Genomic DNA, 8,063 nt, shown 5'->3' with positions numbered 1-8,063 from the left:
GGGTCTGGGGGTATCTGGGGTCTCCCCCACAGCTGATCACTGAACCAGGGGTGTATGGGGGTCCCCCCAGCATGCTCCCCAGCAGTGAACCAGAAGTACTTCAGGTCCACTTCTGGGTTTGCTGTTGAGCATGTTTCACCCCCCCTCTTCACCCCCGGTGCTCCTGTGGGATGTTCCACCTGCCCCAGCATTACAGCATTCACAAGTCACAACTGCTACCTCAAGGTATGTAGAAAAAACATTTAAAGCTGTGTCTATGTCTGAAATGCTGATTCTCTGAATCAGCATCAAATATTCAGATTTGGCCAAATCAAATCAGGGACAATGGTCCAAATCAACTAATTGAATCACTGTCCCTAATTTGGGCTGAATCCAAATCCAAAACGAATAGGGCCCACTTAGTACACCCCTACTACTTAACTCCAGGCCTTGCAATGGACCCAGATGCCAGCTGTGCATCAGTACAGACCACATCATCACTGGACAAAAGAACATTCAAGGTTCATTCACCTGCAAATCTACTGACATCACATATGTCATTGTAACAAGGAGCCAGAGGCTGCTGTTAATTTAAGAGAGAAACTGCAGCAGGTGGGTCCACAGGCAGTTGCAGGCAGCTGAGCATGGTCTAGCTGCAGGGGAATGGGCAGCCAGGGATCCATAGGATTGCAAATGCCTAATGTGTGGCTAGCTGTGTAGCAACAGAACAAAGGGCAAAACCCTGGCATAGGCAGGAGGGGAATAATAGCCACTTAGCCAGAGAAACAGCAATAGACTTCTCATTAAGCCACAAGAACACATTTGCAGTTAGTCAGAAGAAAATCTGACCAGAAGAGAAGGAGCTCAGGGGGTACAAACCTGGGTTCCTGTGGCAGGGGAGCCAGTGTGGCCCTAAATTCTGGAAAGAGGAGAGCTCCAGCCAGCTCATGGTGGCACCTGAAGGTGAGTCTGAGTACTGCCTCACAACACCTGGAACTTCACTGACATCTGGGGATATGTGTATAAAGAACCTAGACTCTACCTCTCATATTTCAGTCATTACAGGTGATTTAGAGCTTTTTAAATGTATTACTGTCTATTACGTGAAAAACAACCATATAGCCCTTTTCATACTCTGGTTCAGGCTAGGTTGTATGGATTATGTTGCCATACTTTTGTGAGTAGATCACACCTTCTAAGAATAAAAACTGGTTATTTTTTCCCTCTTGTCCTGATGTACAAGTAGAAAGGTTTTACAGCGAATCCCTTAGCTAAGTTAAATTACATTTCCATATTTTATGACTAATTTGAGAGCTAAACTAGTTAATGCAAAAAGAGAACAGAGAAGTGTTTACAGCCACAAGGAAAGTAAGACCTCATCAGGCTGACCAGTATTTATAAGAGTTTGAACTACTTACTGGCCTGAAAAGCAAATAATTAAAGACATAGTATTGCTCTACATTTTTGTATACAGTCAAACCTCAACACCCATTACATGGTTTAAATTATATTATTGTCAATTCTGTCAAATATCATAGTTTTATCAGTCTCATTCACATTACATTTTCAGGGTTTTACTTTATATGCTTTGCCTTTATGTATTTGATGTATCTAAAGCAGGGGGGCTCAACCTTTTTCCCCAGTGGGCTGAATGGACACTGCTCCATCTATCTATGGGCTGGATCCCAATGCAGCTATAGGCTCCATTATAATTTTTGCTTAAGGATGATAAGGGTGAGTCTCATGTCGATAATCTCCATCAGAGATTTTAACATTAAGGTAATATGAAACAGAACAGAGCTGATGCATCGATTTTGCAAACCTTTTGGGCATGTAAGAATGAAGAAAACTGTAATTTCACAGCATCTATCTTGGAATCCAATATGGCTACCATGACAGAAATGTTACCATTGATCTCCTCAATTCACACAATGTTTGTTTCATCACTGGAATTAATTTTCTAACCCTAGTGGGGGCTGATATATTGACCAAAATGTGATTTTAAAGCAGCCATTTTGGATTCCAATATGGCAAGTACACGTACTACTTGCCAGATTGGCAACATAACTTTTCTGACATAGGTAGACCATCTCTAGCTGGAAAACTCTGTTGCCACTTCTGGCAATGAGTTGCCCATGGGATGCCACCTTTACCCTTCTTTTTTACCCTACTAATTGAGCAAATTTTGTGAGGAAATAGTCATATGTTGTTCCAGGCTGTTTTGCAGTCTTTTTTTAATGAAAAAATTGATCTAGGTTAAAACCTCAAACTTGAGCCTCAAACACGTTCAGGTTTGCCCTCAGAAGCACAGTAGTTATTCTTCTCTTGGACGTTGTGAGAGAAAGTGGCCAGAGAAGAGTTCCCTGGTGTATCAACTCATGTGACAAAAAAGCAAGTAGCAATCCATTTACAATTCATTAGGCTAGTTGAATGGAGGCTGCCTTGTCTCTTGGATGATGAACAAATCATGACAAAAGAGATTACTTTAATGATACATTAGACATTGCCTCTAATCAGAGAAATACTGGCAAAAAGTTCTCCCTGAGGATCACCTTGAAGAATTGTGAGGTTTCCTATCAGATTTAATGGTAAGGTCCATAGTATTAATAAGGCAGTGGGGTTTGTTAGATTCAGAGATGCCAGTATCTCAGGTGATACAAAAAGGTATCACCTTATTTTCATTTTATTGATTTGATTCATATGCTACCCTTCCAAAAAAGGCTCATGACTTCTTATAATGGGAGGACAGAATAACTTATTCTGGATAGGATACCAAGAATGCGACAAGAGAACAAAAGAACTTAAAGGAATCTAGAATATCCACCTTACACATTGATTTAGAATTTGGTTCCATTTACTTTAAATTTCTCCTGGTTTCCTTCTGCAGAATTTCTTATTGGAATCATTAAAAGAAAAATCTGACATGAAAACAAAAAGTGAGTAAAAGGCACAAAGCAATGCATCTATCTGAGCTATGGTCAATAGAGGTGTCAAAGCTTAGTGGTAGTGGTGATCCCTCACTGTCAAGGATGATCACTACCACAGGTCAAGGGTTTTAGATGAGTCCATTGATGGCTAAGAAGGCCGATCCTAGAGCTGTAGGCTCTCTAGCAGATGCCACAAGTTGGGGTTAATGGAAGGGCTGAACCATGGATTTCTCGGTCCTATTGCCTTTCCTTCCATTTTTGTTGTTTTTCTGACTCCAGGGCAAGACAGTTTTCCTCAAAGTAAGATATACCTTCTCTCACAAGGCATTGCCATGTAGTCCTGTCCTGGGCAAGTTTTTCCCAATTTGTGATGCCAATGCCACACTTCTTAATGTTCACCTTGAGGATATCCTCGAAGTGTTCACCACTAAGCTCTTAACCCTTGTGTATCTTTTGTCCTTGGCTGAGCTGGGAGTATAGTAGTCGTTTTGGTAAACATACATCAGGCATGCACACACAATGCTCTATCCACCACAGCTGATGTTGAATAATCATTGCTTCTATGTTGGTGGTATTAGCATCAGTAAGGACAGTGGCATTTGTGTGACAATCCACTGGAAAGTGCTTCCCTTACTGGATGCTGCAGAATGCATTTGACAGTTTCATTAGTCATGGTAGATTCTCATATTAGGATTTTTTGGTAATGCTCATCAGCTTTTGATGGACATATCTTTGAAGATTGTACTACCATCTTCAGATCCAAGTGGGGTCAGTCCACAAGAATTTGATCTGTACACAGCCTTGATTGCACTAAAGAAGCTCTGCATGTCATGATTGTCAACAAATTGTTGGATTTCTTCTGCCTTCTCTTCCCACCATTTGTTACTGATTTCTCAAATCTTCCTCTGAGCTTCAGCTTTAAGCTGTCAAAAATGTTTCTGCTTCTAACTCAACATAGGATGGTTTTACCAGTCACAGAAAGCTGTTCTCTTCCAATTGGGAAGGGCTTTGACTTCAGTGTTATTTTCGTCAAACCAGTCCTAATGGTGTCAGTTAACAAAGCCAATTAATTCCATGCAGGCCTTATGGGTAGTCTCTTTTAGAACTTGCCAAGCTTGTCAACTATTATGATTTTCAATCCTAAGATTGGCAAGTTTCTTACTGAGAAGTGTTTGGAGAGCTTTGTGATGTCTAGGGGTCTGAAGGCATTTGATATTATACTATCTTTGGACTGGTTTGGGTTGCTTTTGAATGCAACCCTGATGGACATAACTTATCTCACTAAACGATCAGTCCAGCAGTCGTTGTCTCATGAGACAAATATAGACATCTTTTAGATCATGTGCTGTTATGATGATGTAGTTGAGGAGGTGCCACTGTTTCAAGTGGGGGCGTTGCTATGTTGTTTTGTAATTGTCATGGTGCCTGAAGATAGAGTTAGTCATGACCAGGTCATGCTCTGCACATTTACTGAGTAAAAGCATACCATTGGAATTGACCTTGCCCACTCCTTCCTTCCCAGTGGTGCCCCTCCACATGTTAAAGTCCCAACTCTTACAATGAAGTTTCCAAAGAGGATGATCTTCCATGACAGTAGTCAGGATTTCATCAAGGTCAGCATAAAACTTTTTGTTCTTCTTTGGCATTGAGTGTTGAGGCTTATACACTGATGATGTTATCAAATGAATTGTTGGTCAGTTGGAGGTGGAAAGTCATGAGACACTTGTTAATGCCAACAGGGAATTCAGTCATTCAGTTGACAATCTGGTTCTTAATGGCAAAACCAATATTGTACATTTACCTGTTGTTTGCAGGTTTTCCTTTCCAAAAGACGGTGTAGCCACCCTCCTCCTCCCTCAGCTGGCCTTTGTCTGCACATCTGGTCTTGTTGAGAGCAGCAATATCTATGTCATATCACAAGAGTTCTTAGAAGACAATACCTTTTCTGTGTTCAGGTCTGCCAATGTTCGGGTCATCTACTAGGGTTCATTCAGTCCAGGATAAAAGACATTTTTGTGTTTTGGCCTCAGTTAGAATGAGTCTCCTGGAAGTGGCTATCCAGTCAGGTAAAATTGCACCACAGGCCGGATAAATTGGCTCTGCAGACTGAATGCAGCCCACAGGTTGTAGGATGCCAACCCCTGCTAATGACAAACTAGTAATGGAATACAATTCTCTTGAACTCTCTGTTTCTTTATTTTAAACACAGCTCAACTCCACTGCTTTACATTTTACCCAGACAAAGGTAACATAAACCAAGATTTTGGGTGCTTCAGTTTTGGAGTGAAATTGATTTTGAGAGGGCACAGGACATAATCAGGAGGTGCTACTTCACTGTCAGGGCAGCTAGGATCTGGAACCAGCTTCCAAGAGAAGTGGTGCTGGCTCCTACCCTGGGGGTGTTTAAGAGGAGGTTAGATGAACACCTTGCTGGGGCTGTTTGACCCCAGTACTTTTTCGTGCCATGGTAGGGGGTCAGATTGGTAGGGGGTCAGATTCCATGATCTGCTCAGGTCCCTTCCAACCCTACTAACTATGAAACTATGAAACTATAATTGTTTCTGAAAACTAGGTTCCTAGGTCTGAGATGTCTCAGACATCACTTTTGAAAACTGTAGCTTCAATCTTTTCTGTAGTCCTATAAGAAGGGGCATAACTACTACTGTATATATAAGCATAAAACACATCTTTTCAAAATATTTTTTTACATATTATTTTGGAAGGAATGTGACCCTCACTAGATACTCAGCCTGAGAGAGCGAGTATCTCTGATTTTGAATTCTATTTCTGTATTCTTAATATAGCTTAGTAGATTAACAGGTTTGGGAATTTTTTTGGCCTGACATTGGGCTGATACTTTCAAAGATTTTTCCACAGCAAAACTCAGGGTTCATTTCCTCATTAGATTTCCTCATTAGAGCTCTGGAAGATTGCTCCATTCAACATAGATGCACTAGATTTGTTTGCAGACTTATCAGTTTGCATTTGTCTACTTTGGTCTCATTTCTACAGAGAGCTTGCTGAAAATTCCTGTTAGGCAATTAAATAAGCATTCCTATGGCTCACAGAGCAATGCTTCATCTCATTGGATGTTGTACATTAAAGACCATTTCCTACCCAAGAAAAAAATACCAGGTAATTCCTTAAATTCCTGGGAACATAGCCTTAAAAAATCTCTGTCGGTTGGAATCGAAGGATTCCAGACTCAAGATTCCACAATCTTCATTGTACAGACCAGATGGAAGAGCTGGTAGAATGTAGGAATAATTTCTTATCTGAAAGGGACTGGAATTTACTTTCCCCATGGAATTTGACCAGAAAATTACTGCACTTGAAAATACATGGATCAGGCATCTCCTATCTGGGCATGTGTACATGAGGCATTTACTGCAGTTGCCTAATTAGCTTCTGAGAAAAGTCTCAGAATCTGCAGGTGTTGCCCTTTTAGGCCACAGTAAACTAATAAACACCAGCATAGGTTAGTACTTGTCAACACAAGTACTGTCCTATGGCAGTGTTATTCAGTGTGCTGCAATGCACATGTAGATGCTGATGGAGCTCGCTGGGGCACAAGGGTGTTTCAGTGCAGGAGCTGCTTGCCAGCTAGCCCTGTACTGGAGCACTCTTGTGCCCCAGCCAGCCCCTCCTCAGTATTGAGCCAGGTTGGCAGGCTGACCCCTGGAACTCCTACCAGTCAGGGCTGCTCCAAACTGGTTCAACATGCCACAGTCCCAGGTTCAACATGCCATGTAAACACTATGCCCAAGAGCAGCAAACTGATCTGCAAGCCATATCCCACATATGGGGTTAATCTGTGGGCTGCTTCCTACACAGAGTTGCATGGGAGTGGGATCTAGTATGCTAGCATAGCACTACATGCTGGTTCCAGCTGCAGCATGACCCTGTGTGCTGACCCAATCGGGCACATAGGACTATGTCATCTGAACTGCAGGGGTCCCCACAGGTCCATAAATTTGGCAGCAGGGGACTGGTGGCAGCATTAACTGCCATGGCTCTGAGAGCAATTAACGCTGCAACTGCTTCCCTGCTGCCAAATTTCCAGACCCCTGCAGCGTTGCACAGACTGGATAACATGGTTCCACATCTGCAGGTTAAGCACCACTGCTCTCACCCTGTAGTAAACCATCCAGGATGAGCTTGCCAATCCCCCTGCTGACTGGAAAGGTACATATTTCTCCAGTAACATCTCCTAAATTCTCATGTGGAGATAGTCTTCCCACACACCCTCTAGGGGTGCAAGAAAAACATGTTGCTGCAAAGAACAAGATTTCAAATGATTAAGATCTTTCACTTTAAAGATTAAAACTGCAAAGCTGACAGACATACAGGGAACTTGTATTCAATCTGTATTCTAGCCCCTGCATTCGCAATCTGGGAAAGTCCTTAATCCATATGATTTAGCCAAGTAGTTGCCATCTTTGTCTGCAGGTATGTTTTACTTCATCATTGAATTTGCTCATTTTGTCAGGCCTGAGACACTGGTTGGTGTTTTCACTGGATTTAAGGAAGTCTGGGATTATATTTAGATCTGAAGCTTACATTTTAGCAACCATTTGCACTTTTTAGCATATCAAGTAAGCAAATATTATAGATAGAACTAAGGCGTCAGTCAACATTTAGCTGAAGTCAATAGTGACCTTTCCTTTGATTTTAAAAGGAATTGGATCAGTCCTTACACAATAACTTAAAAAAAAGATGATGCATTGTTGTTTATAAAACAAAAGGTTGATGTTGCATCCAGATACTAAAGCAATAGCCATAGATATTAGAACCCAGATAGAGACATGGTTTAAAGGAGATGAGAAAGACAAGGAGAACAAGGAATCCTCCTCCTGAAAGAATAGGAGGGTAGCCCACAAGTGAGTCCTAAGGACGAGTCAATTAAAAATATATTAATTTAATTTTATCTCTTTATCCATAGGTAAGCTGTCCCAAAGAAGATAAAGAAACTATCACATTTGTTCTTTACTTGAACTATTAATTAATTTCTTCAGTGAATACTTATTGACCTGTAGCTCTTACAGGAATGGTCACAGTTTAAACTTTATGCTATGCTCTTGGTTTTATTGGTTAGTCGTATGCATCATCCAGTATTGTTTCTCCTCCCTGACAGGACAACTTGTGCAACACTGTGCA

Source organism: Crocodylus porosus, unplaced genomic scaffold (assembly GCF_001723895.1).
Source record: "Crocodylus porosus isolate Cpor-Errol unplaced genomic scaffold, CroPor_comp1, whole genome shotgun sequence".
NCBI classification, from domain to species: Eukaryota; Metazoa; Chordata; order Crocodylia; family Crocodylidae; genus Crocodylus; species Crocodylus porosus.
Note: the sequence above shows the minus strand (reverse complement) of the source record.